The 14,930-nt window shown below is 36.4% G+C and overlaps 1 protein-coding gene across 4 annotated transcripts in view; it reads left to right on the top strand.

Annotated features, from left to right (window-relative positions):
• The window catches only part of HIPK3 (homeodomain interacting protein kinase 3), a 413,563-nt gene that overhangs the window by 76,545 nt on the left and 322,088 nt on the right, over positions 1 to 14,930 (top strand). The gene's annotated exons all lie outside the window — the stretch shown is intronic.

The raw sequence follows: 14,930 nt of genomic DNA, 5'->3' as shown, positions 1-14,930 counted from the left end.
AGTTTGCTGCAAAACGTATATAACTTTCTGAACTGTGACCAATGCACATGCTAATTTCATTACAACAGGTAATCCTATGTCATGCACCTCTTGAATATTCTTTGCAGCAGCTTTTTTTTAGTGCATTTTCAAAGCAAATTCATGATGAGCTTGTGCTAATCATCACAGACTGGATAAAGAAAATAGCTTATAGGTTTGTTCTGGAAATGATGACTTGACAGTAGCTGCTGGCAGTGGAATTTAGCTGTCAATAGTGTGTTAATCCAGCTAAGCAGAGAACCTTTCATAGGGAAATACCGGTTATGTGTTCTAGTGAAATAATTACCTTTAAAGTAATGATACAACTTGTAAACATTGTCTCTGTGTATTTTTGTGATGATTTTTCCTTGACGTGGTTAGGACACAGCAATAACTCAATAACTCATTATTGAAATGGTGGCATACGTAGCAGCTTTTGGTGGTATTTATTTCACGATGTTCTTATCTAAAATTGTGTTGACATCTGTCAGAATTAATTTACTTGTCCAGTTTCTACCTGTTCCTGTTTATTTTTTTGCAGTATAACAAGCATTATGGCAATTTTAATTATACTTGTATTTATATCCTTTTGTAAGTCTTAGAAAGCTCATACTGCGACACAGAGATGATTTGAATAAGTTTGTAAAGCTGATTCTCTGCAGTATGCTCACGTGAGTCAATGACACCTTAGAAAATCATTTTTCACCACAGGATTCTCCCTTTTGCAGTTCAACATTCCTTCTCTTCCTGACAACAAATACAGTAATTTGGTAAAGCACCAGTTTGAAGTGACTAGAATGAAGATGACTGCCAGGTTAAACGCACAATTGCTTTAATTCAGTTAACTTCTACTGTAGTTCAGTCTTTGAATTCATAGAATTTTAACATACGAACGGTGAAACAGAGAAACTCTCTGCCATTTCACTTGTCTCTCCCTTTATTGGATATGCAGGCACCAATGAGAGAGAAGAAAGTGTAACCCGGTGAAGCAGGTAATTATTCCGTAGAATAAAACCTGTTTTTAGTAATTCTTTTAAAATGATAGAGCTGGTAACACCATGCGTGTTGTCATGATTGCTGTGCCAGTTGTTGTTTAAAAGACTATATTATAGGTTCCTTAATACTTCCAAATGCAAAACATTTAAGCAGAAACTATGTCACAGATGTTAGCCTGTGGCTGACTATATATAAATATAAAAAATTTCCTCTAAATAAACTAATCAACCAAAATTGAACACCCCGTGCCCTCCAGCTCAAATTTTTGGCAAAGAAAACTGAAGGTGTTGTTTTTTAGGTCAGGTGAGGAGGTGAGTGCTCCTGGTCACGTCTCACTTCATGTAACACTTACAAGCCTTAAAGTGAACACTTCAGTATTATATTGGCCGTCCTTGGAGAGCATAACAAGGGTAGGCAGAATATAACAATCTCTGTTTTGGAACGGGGCTTTTTATTATAAAAAYACAGTTGCTTGAGGTCTATGAACAGGTAAAGACCTCTTTCCTTGTTATTTCACCAACATAGCTCTTTTTTCTTCAAATATTCTCAATACTGTACAAACGCTTGGCAAGTCATTAACACTGTTTTTGTAAATAYAGTGATTTTTGTCTTCAGGTAGCCCTCTGTCTGAGAAATGCAGATTTCGGTATTTCTTGGATGTTTGCTGGGTTTTAATGTATTTCCCAGCTGGCTGTTTTTAGGTATTCATGTTTTTAAAAAATCCATAATCTCAGATCACAGTACAAGTTGATTTGCCTATGGCCATTTTCAGAGTTGGAGACAAGAAAAAAACAAAACAGTACTTCACTGTCATCCAATCTAGATCTAATTAAAATATTCATATTATAATTATTGCTCTAATGGATTATTTCCTCTTAAGGTTGCATTGCTAGTCTTTAAGTTTCTTTTGCTTTAATTTTTTTTGAGCTAGTCTTGACAATAAGTAGTTAGAAACAAACACAGTATCAGGAAGTTATTTGTGGATAAAGCTTCAGGTATTCCAGCAATTGATGTATAATGGATAATTTTGCCCACCAGTGTCCCAGCATCATCATTAGTGTATCCGTTGTTCATAGAGCCTGTTCACACTGATTCCCAGCAGTTCTACATGGGTAAGTCCAAACAGATCCTTAGGGCTATCTGGGCAGTGAGATTACTGTGGATGTCCTTAAGTATATTGTTCTGTTTGTGATGGTTTATGCTCTTTTAGTTATGGATAACATCATTTCTCATTTATGTCTACTCAGTTAAAAAATTGACCTTCTGCGTCAGTCTTAAAAATCAGTATTTTGATAGGAAAACATTCAGACAAAACTGACCTTGGGGAAATCTGATACGTGAGAATCTCTTGCAGATGATCATAATGATCCTGTCTAACTTCACCTGTGATGTAGTCAAATTTTTAATGAGCTATGAAGGAGCCCTCATCAAACTTTGAAATGACTAACTTCTCGGTAAATCATTTTTTTTTTTTTTTTTTTTTTTTGATTGTTTTTTTTTCCCTAAATGAACATATGCCGAAGCTTTCATGCGCTTAAGTGCTGGAAAAAGACCCTTCTTCTTAGCAGACGAGACAGGGCCATCTTAAGGCAATTCCATCAGTGTTATGGAGAAGCAATGACTGTGGAAAGGATTTCAGCCGGATTTAAAATTGTTGGATTGTAGTAGAGGGATATTTAGCAGACAGACTTCACTGATGCTGATAGATGTCCTGGACCAAAATGAAGTACAGGAACATCACAGATAAGATGAGGAAAAATATTTAAGACTTCCCTCAAATAGAGAAATTTGTTTGCATAGTTTGCAAGCAGCAGACTTTTAGAGCATTGMGGAAAGCAAGCAGTGATGGGCTTCTCTAAGCTGGTGCACTTTTTTATTTCAAGAAGAGATTAATGCTTTTCTTCCAAGTTTAATGTATGCAGGTAGGTTAGTTAACTAACTGTAGCTTTTGTCTTTCCAACAACAGAACAGTGGTTAACAATAAATATTTCTGCAGTGTAGATTCTCAGAACAGATCAGCCTTTAGGGCAGTGCTCAGTGTTTTGCCAAAGTTATATTACATATAACTTCTGAATGTTTTTATTTTTGTAATTTTTTGGGTAGCTGATGACACTTTTAGTAAACCAAGGTAAAATTCAAAGTTCAGTTGGCCTTTTTTGTTCTTGTATTTTGGTGCAAGTTATTTAGAAAATTGAAACTATAGATTATGGATGTTATGTGGTATGTATTTCAATTCTCAACTTAGTACATGTTTGAGAGTTCTTAATAATCTTATTCATATTATATTAATACATTTTAATAGGTTAAAGAAAGGACTGTTGTGTTCTTGAAATAAATACTCTTTTTTAAAGTTCAGAAAGTTGTTACTGTTTCTCACACTGCCAGCAGAGTTTTATTGCAGGATCTTGTGAAATTGTGTCATGTTCTCTGTCCTTTGAGAAGAAAGTGCAGTGAAGATAATGTGCCTTTCCTTTTTYTCCTGGAGACCAAAGTTATTACACAACAGCAGCTCCAGCCACTGAATGGTCAACATGCTATAACCTGATTTTAGATGTTGTATTTCCACGAGCGAGGGGAAAGTTCTCTATTTGATCTTTGCTGCCTCTGTTAATATTGTCAACAAGCGTGCCTTTTYGTAATGTGAATGTCTGTCTATATTGGGAACAGAATGAAGTTTTTAGCCGTAAATAATGAGCCACTTTCAATTGTTACTGCCCTGGATTGGACTCAAAGAATTTACCTAGGTAAAAGGCTCTAGATCTCATTATTATCTTTTTTTTTTTCCTCTGAAGATTGAACTATCTGTTTTTAAGTTTTACTTGCTATGACTGCAAAATTATATTGTTCTACTTGCCTAAAAAGAATTCCCAGTGTAATTCAGTTACTCTGGTTTCCTTTCCTTTAGTGCAGGGATGAAGGTATGGTTTTTAGCGTTAGATGTCAGGCAAGAACTGCTTCAGAAAGGCAATTGAAGTTAAAATCTTGACTGTTTATGTAGCAAGAAGAATAAATGAAAAAGAAAAAAAAATGTATTTTAACTTTTGGGTGGCATCTTTTAAACTTTTACATAGCATCTTAATTTAAAAAATATTTGCTAAATTGCACTTACAGAAATACTCAGGTTCCTTGCTGTAGTCTAGTTCTTGTTGCAGCATGTTGTCGGATTCTGATATGACATCAATCTCTATGTAACAGATACATAGTTAAGCAGTTTATTTTGAGATCTGAAACTCCCCTAAGAATAGAATGGCTCTCCTTTCAACAGGAAAGGACAAATAAATTAAAATGTGATACTAGGGAAGGAAAAATGAAATAAAAGAGAGGAAAAAAGCACCCAAAGAGAACAAAAAAGAGCGATTCCTCCCCTCTCCCCCACCCCGAAACTGGTACTAATAGGGTTTAAGGTTGGGGAGTACGAGCCAGGGTAACCGTAGCTTATGGTTTCTTTAAGCAGGCTGTAGTATAACAGCAAGCAGGTGATAGGACATACTGGAAGGATGAAGTCTTACAGTCTAGCCTACCAAAATAGACTTGTGTAATTTTTCTGTAAGCGGTCAATAGGTTTGAAAGAGAGGGAAAAAAATGCATTGCGTTTTCTAATGTCATTTCTTAGTTTTGTCAGAACATTGTTAGGTTATTTGCCATAGTGCCCAAAAGATTAGGCTCTCTGCTATTTCCATGTATTTGTGCTAACGGAATCACTGAAATGTCAGCAAGAATATTATTTCTTCTGATGGTGTCATATTTTACAACAGAGATGTAGTCATAGAAATTAGAATTGGAAAAGCTTATCAGGTCACCCGTCTGTTCACTTGGCAGTGCAGCACAGATGACTGCAGCAGTGTAGATGTTACTCAAGTTCGTTGAGCTTCAGTGCATAATGTTTGTTGGATATATTTTTATGCATTACTGTATGGAAGCAACAGACTGCAAGAAAATACTGTGATATGTATGTGTGCTAGATATGAATCTAACAGTATTTAAAAATATTTGTATTAAATAGTCTAATTACTGCARTCTTGAAAAAGAGGATTTAATTTCATATTACAGTTATGTTAACCCACCTGCCCCAGTTGCTGCTCTGTGGGTTCTCTGTCATAGCTTTCTTGTCATGCTTCTGTTCATTTTTTCCCATTTAGCAGCTGACATAACTATTAAATGACTAGATTCTACTTTATATAGGGGAATATCCAAGTGAAATGGCATTTGCCACTATTGGTGAATAAGGCTYCTGTGTGGAGCTGTGGCATCAAGACTTAACATGTTAGATACTCCTTTTCTTGAATTTTATRTACTTTGAATATTTGAATTGTAAGTGATTACTATTTAAGAAGTATATATCTAATTTCTCCTAGATTATTTTACTTGTTTGTCCTTTTAAGTGGAACTACTCTAACAAGTCTATAGTTTTTTTTTCCTGATGTATAACTAAACACATTGCCAGTATTTGATTCTTGCATTGACAATTTTTTAAATCCAATTATCACTATGTAAAATTTCTGTAATTAAAAACATTGATATTTTTCTAAAACTATAACTTTTTCCTTATAAATCTTTCTCTATGGGTAGGGTTGTATCAGGGACAACCTTCAGTTTACATGGCAAGATAATACATTATGTCATTCTTGCTTTAATACTGCGTGTAGAACATTATTAGAAAAGTAAGTAAACAGACATACTACTTTGAATACAGAATCATCTGAAAGTCTGAGACAGATAAATGACGTGACATCACTGTGCCTGCTCTGGAACATTTCTATTGATGTTTAGTGAGCATCCTGTAATTTAAACAATCATTGTTGCAATTTAAATAGGATTTTATCAGTCCGAGTTGCAAAATTTCATCAGAGCATCACCATGCGTCACCCAGATGGGTGCATATCAACACTGAACAATCTTTTCATAGTAGAAGAGGATTCTAGCAGATTTTTCTTATCCTTTCAGATACATATATTCTGTGCTTATTTCCGGTGCAAGATATCTTACATGGAAAACTGTTGTGCAACAGATGAATGCTAGAAAATAATTTTAAGTGTAATATGATTTGTAGTGCTCCTGCAGCTGAGCTGCAGAGCTGCCTTTAAAAGTTGTGCCCATCTGGAGTATGCAGGAGTGTCATAATCCTGTGCTGGATTTTACAAGTGCTGCCCCAGAGCAAATGGAATTTGCCTTTACTTTTTTTGGACAGATTTTTTCCTTTAGTCTTATTTGATTTTTGTGGGTAGTTGATATGAAGAAATGTGTTATGATTCACTTATGATTTTTGATATAGCTGTATCCTTGCGTTCTTTAGTAATTTAGCGGAACAACGTTGAAGCGAGAATTGTAGCAAAAAGAAGAGACTGGGGGGGGGGGTTCGTGCTTGTTGTCACATCAGAAACTGCTACCTGTTACTTTGTGCCAGATGGGACTCACTTGGTAATTAGTTTTGCAGTTGATTTTGGCTGTTATATTCCCACTGAGATGGGGACGTCCTGCAGAGTAACCTGGGGGTTCAGTGCCTGTGTGCGTCTCTGCAGCACAGAAAGCAGCCTCCTTGCCTTGTCCTTTCACATTGCGCTCAGAAGTTGGCTTCCTTAGGCCCAATATGACTTTGTATGATAGGCCCCAATCCAGCTGTCTTGTCTTTTTTTTTTTTCTATAGCAGCGTTGTTATCAGGGGTAAAATCTAAAGAAGCCTTTGAACAAAACTGACTTCTAGGGTCTTGCTGAGGTCTGGTGAGGGAGCTACAAGCACATGCGGCCATGCTCACCTTTTGTGTAAACTCCATGCTTGTGTGGCAACCTGTGGGTTCAGGCACTGCAAGTTCATGCAGATCACTCTTGAATTAGAAGTGTATCTCCCCACAAAATCAATACCAACAAAGCAAAGGGAAAGGGATTAAGATCCTGCATCTTCTTAGCTCACCAGTTTGAGATCTTGACATCTCTGGGACTGCACTGTCCTGTCTCTTCTGWGCTTTTTCAGAGCTGGAAATCGTTGCTAATAATTTCTTCATTGCTTTGATCTACTCTTTGGCTGCTTGTGTGTGCTCTCCCCAGGTAGGTTGAGGTTACAACCCATGCCACTACGTGATGTTCTGCAGTTTATCTGTGCTTGTAGTCACTTTTCTCTTGGTTTCAAGCTACATAGCGGGTATATTCTTCAAAAAGAATTTGGAGGATTCCCCAGCTCATCCCTGCCTGCTCAGGTTTTTGTTTGTTTCAGGAAAAGATGTGGGGATGTTTTCATTTTCTGGGAGTTTCTCCGCCCCCTTTCCCCTCAACAAAAACAAGAACTCCCCCAAGGGTGGTCGTGGCAGGTAGAGCGGRATGCCAGGAACGACGCACCGGGCTGTACTACAGAGGCGGTCTCAGCAGGCTGGGTGTGTAGGCCATTATTGCCTCTTAGAAGAGCAGTACCGGCAGGTTGGAAAACCTCCAGAAGAAAGTGAGTCTAGGTTTTTGTAGCAAGAGATGTGCAAAACAAGAGTTTAGAGGTTGGCGTAAGCCTGTAGCAGGCCCAAACAAGCTGTGCTTTGAAGCACAGTTTGGGGCTCTGCATACAGCCATCGCATACTCGGTAGGGAGACAGAAGAGCTCCCTGCCTGAAAAGAAAAGGAGGGAGTTACTCATCAGTCATTCTTGTTCTTCAGAAGTCACTATGGTGTATCACGCTGCTTCTGCAGCTGAGTTGCGCGGGACGATGGTGCTGCTGCAGCTGGGCACGGCCTGTCCTTCCTTGGAGGGCAAGGCAGAGACCAGCTCCTGCCACCTCCGGCCCCTTCAAGGGTGGAGCACTGCCAGGGGGGTTCATAGTTAACAGGAAAGCACTCAGGTGCAATTACGTGAAGGATATTGTCAAAAGTCAATCATCGGTAAGTAACCCTTGTTTGAGCCAGTAACCTGGCTCGTACTACCCCAAACACAGATAAAATTTATTAAGTTGCAGTATTTATTTACAAATAAACAGCTGAGTAGTTTTTCTGTATGCATGATTTTCTTCATTAAATTGCGACATCAGCATCTACTTTGCTTAATTTTAATTTCATCCAGAATCTCTTTAGCAAGCACATAAGTCAGTCCTGTGGCAAGCTGCAGTATTTCTGAGAAAAATAAAACCATGGAGAAAGGCCAAAGCATGGACATATTCTGGTTTTAATAGAATCTGCATCTCCTTTCACTAGAGATAGTGAATAAGTGCAAAAGAATCTGTTGAAATTGCTTCTTACTATATTATTCTCAACTGAAAAAAAATSAAAACTCAAACCCTAAGCATGTTTATGATTTTGAGTAGTTCCAGTAAGCAGTAGCAGAAGGTGTATTAATCAAGTTAAAATTTGTGGTGGCTGTTTCAGCACAAAATTCTTCAGTACCATGACAGAATGCTGGGATAGCTTTCTTTTAATTTTGTTTTATTTGAAATAACYCAGGATTTATTTGTTAATTGCTCTGCTTAATTTCCTGCTTTTGTTATCTCTTTCTGCCTCCTTCCCCCCCTCCAGTTTTGAGCCCTATGCTCAATTGTTTGCAGTTACAGCTTTTTTTTTTATGAGTAATCACTTTTTTGGTCACTCTGTATAAGGTTTTACAATCAGAAATGTCTCTATCTTCCCTATAAGGTCTGACCACAGCCAGTATTTGAAGTTTAACTGGCAGCTGCATGTCGTAGCCTTGTATGCTGTATATGGCAGTGGAAGGTTGTGATATTGCGTAGGNTTTTTTTTTTTTTTTTTTTTTTTGTCGTTGAGCATTATTTAGTTTAATGGAAAAGTTCCATTATGCTAAAAATGAAGTTTCTTCTATCAGGAAATGAAAATTTCTTTTGTGCAGCACTATAGACAACAGCATAACAATAATGTACCCTTAGAAGTCTACCCTAGCTACAGTGGCTCATTTCCTCCTGTCTGCGCTACCCTTTGCCACATGAGAGCTGGGACTCCACACAACTCCTTCAAAGGAGCCATGGAAGTAGGAGTGCAAGGATAACTTTTCATTCCTTCTTAAATGTATTTGTTTTCTCTGTTTTTTGTAATACATGGTGATGTAGCCCTCAATTATGAAGCAGTATTTTTGATTCTTTTCTAACACATCATAGACATAGATGCCTCTATCCTATTTGACTAATTTTTCCATAGTCTGAGTAATTACATTTTTGTTTTCAGTCTAAATCCTCTTACTTTCATACTGAATATTCAGATATAATTTTGGCTTATAGGTTTACAGCAATAATTTTGTCAGAGTGGTGGGAGGAAAACTAGTTTATTTGTCTGGAATTGTGTACCATACTTATATTGAAGAATAAGTATATTTTAATGCATGACACTGCTAATCTACATTTTAATATCCAGATGTGCTTAAAAGCAAGAGAACACTGAACTGTGAAACTTGGCTTAAAGAAAAAAAATTTCACTCAAGAGTGAAGAATTTATTTGTAATATACTTGTATTAAAGACTTCTGGAAATTTTATTTAAGTGGTTCTCAATCTAATGAAATGGCATTCGGAATAAAGTAAATTCTGACCATGAAGAAGATTGCAAAGACTTTTTAGTTTGGATCAAAAGGAGAGCTTAAGTGACTCTTATCTTTTTGCAACAATAGAGATTTTAATGGTAGGAAATGGGAAATATGATTAGTGATTAGATTCATGGCGTGTGTATTTGATATTTGCTTGCTGGAGAAAATTTGCTACGACAGAAGGTTGCCATTTAGTGTCTTCTGAAGGAAGTTTCTCCCAGCTCTACCCAGGCTGTTTAATTGTATACCAATATAAAACTGATTGTTTAATGCAGTTGTGGGTATTTTTTTCTGCTAATCCATTATTAAATACTCTTAATATATTTTACCTCAGTAGTAGCCCATGATTCAAAGGCTAATTTTATTTTGGCTTCAAAAAAAACCTCCAACAAACGCTTAGCTTTTATATTTGCATAAATCTTTATCTCAGAGGGAATGGGGGATTCTTTAGRTTTCTGTAGTGAGGCAGGATATTAGGAACACCTTGTGCTTCTTTCATTATTTTATATAAATTGAGTAATGTTACTGCTCAGTCGTTCTTTCTTTCTTAAAGCTTTATAGTTCTAACCAGGATTTCTTCTTATATCTAACTAACTCCAAGTCTTTAATTTACATTGTCCTTCTCTGCGTCTTTTCTATTTGATGTATCCTTTTTCAGATGGGGTGACCAAAACTGAACACAGAATTCAAAAGTGAACACACACATTCAAGGTGAGGGAATATCACTAGTTTTATATAAGGCATAATAATTTTGGGTTTGTCTTTGTTGTTTAAAAATAAGTACTGATATCCTGATTATTTTTGTTTCCAATGTTAAGATATTTTGCTTGAGCTATCCATAAAGTTGTCTAGATTTTTTTTTCCCCCACTGGAAAGTTGGTTAAATTATAACTTATTGATTCTTATGGGTAATTAATTTACGAATGAATAATTTGAATTAATCTTCAGTGGTTTTACTATACGCTATGTATGCTCTACTGCCTGTCATTGTGTTGATCTAACTGAATATTTGAAATGCCTTTTGAAGGCCATCACAAATGCTCTAGTGAACCAACTGTTCTGTAAATCTCTCATCATCCACAAAATTTGTCACTGCCTGGTTCATTCCCATTGCATCCTTCAGATTATTGAAGTGTTCTTGTGTGTGTGTGTGTAGTTTTATTTTTTTTTAATGGGATGTTGACACTTTGATTTGCATCTCTGCAGCCTAAAATCATTGCTAAGTTCTTTCAAGTCTTTTAGAAAGGTCTGCACTTCACATTCATAATAAAGATTGGTATTGGAGAAAGTGAGCTGTACATGAGAATAGCTGTAACAATGCCCATCACCATCTCTCATTCACTACTTTGCTGAATCTTACCTTTCTTTTAGTCCTCTTTCCTTTAGAAGATGAATTACATATCTCAACCCAAATCTGGTTATTGTTCTTACAAAGTACATGCTTRCATTGTGCTAGTAATTGTAGTGGAAAATAGTTTGATTCTCAGGTTTCGAATCCATGTAGACTCTAGTTGCTCTCGGAAGCTGGATTCGTTTACATGAGTTCTCTTGATCTCTCAGGAAGGCTTTGAACAGCTCATTAAAGAAAGAAAAAAACCCTACCCTTTTGATGACTTCTTTGTATTGTTGGTCATCCTAATGGTGTCAGAGCATTTATCCAGCAGATGCATTTTTACATTGTTGCAATGGAACAGTGGTTAAACAGGGGTAGTAAGGTTTGGCTTACATGGGAGGAGTGTAAGTGTTGCATTAGATGCTCAGGCTAGAAATGCTGTCTGCGTTTGTCATCAACTCTACAAATATATAGAAATCAAAGTTTATGGAGAGCCAGACTTAAAATTATTTGATGTGTTTTAAGRCTGCAGAAAGTTAAAATACTTGCTCAGGCCTTTCTGCGTATTTAGAAGAAATTTAAAAWTAATTGCGAATAAAGTAGCTAAATCTATGCTAAAATGTGTATGAGTTAGAAAAACAGGTGGTGAATTCCTGCATGTTTAAATGTCGATGTAGACATCCAGGCCTTCTAGTGAAGGCAGCGTAATTTATGGGTGATTCCTGCTCAGAAGCAACGGGAGAAAAGAGAACTCAGCCTTGTCCGTCCATCTGTCCGCCGAAGAGCAGTAGTGAAGCAGCAGCGGGGGCCAGGGGAGGCAGGGTGCCCGTGCCCAGCCTCCCTGGCGTGGCGGAGGCTGAAGGCCTGGGGCCTGGCAACGAATGGCCGAGGTGTGCGACTAGGGGGGCGCGGGCCGTGGGGGTCCCGGGTGGCTCTTTCTACACCCTTCTCACCTCTGAAGGGTGGTCAGTAATGGCGTGTCGTAGATAAAAGATATATGGTCCCTCTTGTAGTGCCAGAAGAGAAATACAAAAGAAAATTGTTCAATCTTCATTGATTCAAAATCAATGTTTTGTTTGATGTGTGTGGAAGGGAAGAATTATTGTAAGAACTTCAGTAGGAACACGCTTGAGAAATTACTTGTGCGTTCAACAGATTTTTCCGTAGCACTAGCAGTTGCAGGAAGCTGCTGTTTTTAATGCCTTATGCTCTTCGATCTTTATTATGTACATTAGCTGTCATTTTTTAGCTTTTTATTTTAATTTTTATTCTAAGTTAGACTTTTGACTGGAGACTTCTAGGTAATGATCATTTGAAACAGCTTGACTCCTTACATTTTTTTGTCATGAACTTTTTTGCATGTGGCTCATCTTGCTATTTATTCTTTGTTCCTCCAGTGTGAAAATTTGGAGGATTTTTTTTCTGGTACTATAGTAAGGGTTTTTTTTCTGTTTTGTTTTGATCTTGTTAAAAAGTTTTCTTTTTTTTTATTCCTCCTTCTAAAGGGGGGATTATTTCACTTTTTTTCAAATTTATTTATTTTATTGCCTCTTTCTAGGCTGGCTAACATACTGGAGCAAGAATCATTATGAAACTTTCTAGTCTTTATGCTAGTTAATAGAACAAACTGTGAGTCTTTTTCTGATAATTTTTTTTATAAAAGTACCGAAAATATGGGTGTTCGTGGTTTGTGATGTAACAAGCAAAAATGCCGGTAGCTGAACAAGAGGCTGAAGCCAGTGCTCATTTGCCTCTTTCATCTTTTTGAGTATTTCTGATTGTTGCAAACATCTGCTGCAACAGAGCTGAATCAAGCTGTGTTAAGTCAAATGAGAAAATATTTTCCGTGTGTTAATCTAGGAATTGTTACTTAATAAGGTAAATATTTCCAACCTAGTAATAGTGCACTTGAATTCTAAATAAAGTTTTCTGTTACTTCAGTTTTCTAAATATAGGTAAATACATTCATAAGAGGAAAACAGGTATTAGTTTACTGTAAAATCTTGCATTTAATGCCATTTAAGTAAGAAATTACAGAAAGTTCTTAGATTCTGCTCACTGATATCCCAGTATAGGAAAATACAGATGCTCTTTATTAAGTTGGGGACTAAGGTAGCTTCTGATGAATGGGGTTTCTTGTCACTTATATCAGATATCAAGTAGCAGTGCACTCTTCCCCCCCCCCCCCTTTTTCTTTCTTTCTCTCTTTCAGAGAAGTACTAATTTAGTCTTTTTGAGTGATCTGGTGCTAAGTTGAATTCCATTAGGATACCTAACTCCATTAATATCTGTGATTGTAGTTGGGAAAGGTAGGATTTTGCTCTTAAAATTCATATAAAAATATGTCATCTTGCATGAAAAAACTGTGGTTCATAAAAAAAAAATTTTGAAGAGTGACACCTCCCTCCATAACCCTTTTCTCCCCCCTTATCAAGCTTGATCTTAATCAGAAGTTAAAATAAATATTAAAAGTGGCTTATGAGCATAAGATTAACAAGCCGTTTTTCTTTGCAAAAATATTTGAGCCGGTAAAAACACAAATAAAATGAGTAAAAATTCTACCGTGTTTTTGGTGGGACAGCTATGCCATTTCAGTGGACAGTGGTAGACCACAACAGAAGGAACTGAATTTGAAAAGCAACCACCTTTAAATATCTGTGTAGTAAGAACCATTTATCTTCCTCACTTAAGCTAGTCTGAGATTTATTTTTGTTCATTGTAGAGCCCATTTTGGCAATGCATTTATTTCCTGATCGTTTATCAGTACGAGTTTAGTTGCTGAGAAGTGAAGAATTACGTGCATTCTTCAATATGTCTCTTTTCTTTAGACTTGTTAGCATTTTTACTGGTATCACAGAACTACTTGGTACCCATGAAAAACTAACAGATTGTAACCTTAGTAAAATCTTTATTTCTTTCTCTTTTAATCTCCACTTTTCTAACCTTATCCTTTCTTTATTTGCAAACTTGTCTCTCAAAAAAGGCGAGAGACAGACTGACTGACTGTGGCTATTTTTATACAGTGCACATATTAACTGTGGATGCAAGTAAATACAAGAGTTTTTTTAAGTGCTTATTTTAGCAGATGCATTTGTTAAAGCCACTATATCCATAGACTGTATATATTCGTTAACTATTCAGAGTTGTAACATAATACAACAAAGGCAGCATATTTTAGCAGATATCTCTAACAACAGTGCCTAGAGAGGAATCCATCTGGCAGCGGAGTGCAGACATTTCTACTGCTATTTCTAGTCCTATGGTGTGTAGATATATTAGATCTATTTCTCAGGTAACATAATTATCAAATACTTACTGCAGTGTCATAATCTTACGTTACAAAAATACATACGTTTGATGTCAAAGATTATTGTAATTAAAAGTTTGCATGCGAGCAAAGTCTCGATTTTTTTTTTTTCCTTTAACAACAGCTAGTATAATTCCAATGGTCAAATATGGGGCAGAGTTTCTGGAGTCTTTCCCTTGACAGTGCACATACATCCTGAGAGCCAGGTTTGGCAGTTTTTAAGCTGTTACACAAGAGACTTTGGAGCCACAGGAGGTAGATATGTCTACATATGGATTTGGACAACTACTGCCTTTTTTTAGAAAGGAAACATGTAAAAAGTGAAGAAGATAATTTAGCTCTTGGTCTAATATGTAACTACAAAATAGCTTGAAAATAAGAATTTGTTCATAATACAGTGCATTTCTGTGAAGTAAAGAATATTTTGGTACAGGTAAATGTCAGAGGATAAGATGAACCAACTATTTAGGTCTTTGATGTTTAGAGGTTTCTGTTTTGGGTATAGAATGCTAAAATGATGCACCAACATGTGCTAACATATGAGATTTTTGAGCTTTTATGTTGATAAGAAATCGTGATTTTTCTTACCAGTATGTTATGAGGCCAGTTGGATGCTACTAATTCTGCCCAGCTGTGATATAAATTAACATGTTAGTTTAAACCACTTTTATTCTGTTTTTTACTTGTTAAGCTAACAACAGATTGCCTGTTTTAAAACTAAATCCTATTATAGAGTGATGCTTTAAATARTATTTCATGTCTAAGGCTTCCTTCTGTAT

The sequence above is a fragment of the Rhea americana genome, unplaced genomic scaffold (genome assembly GCF_003343005.1).
Source record: "Rhea americana isolate MKP2758 unplaced genomic scaffold, rheAme1 scaffold_17, whole genome shotgun sequence".
Taxonomy (NCBI): domain Eukaryota; kingdom Metazoa; phylum Chordata; class Aves; order Rheiformes; family Rheidae; genus Rhea; species Rhea americana.
This window is presented reverse-complemented; position numbering and strand designations above follow the sequence as displayed.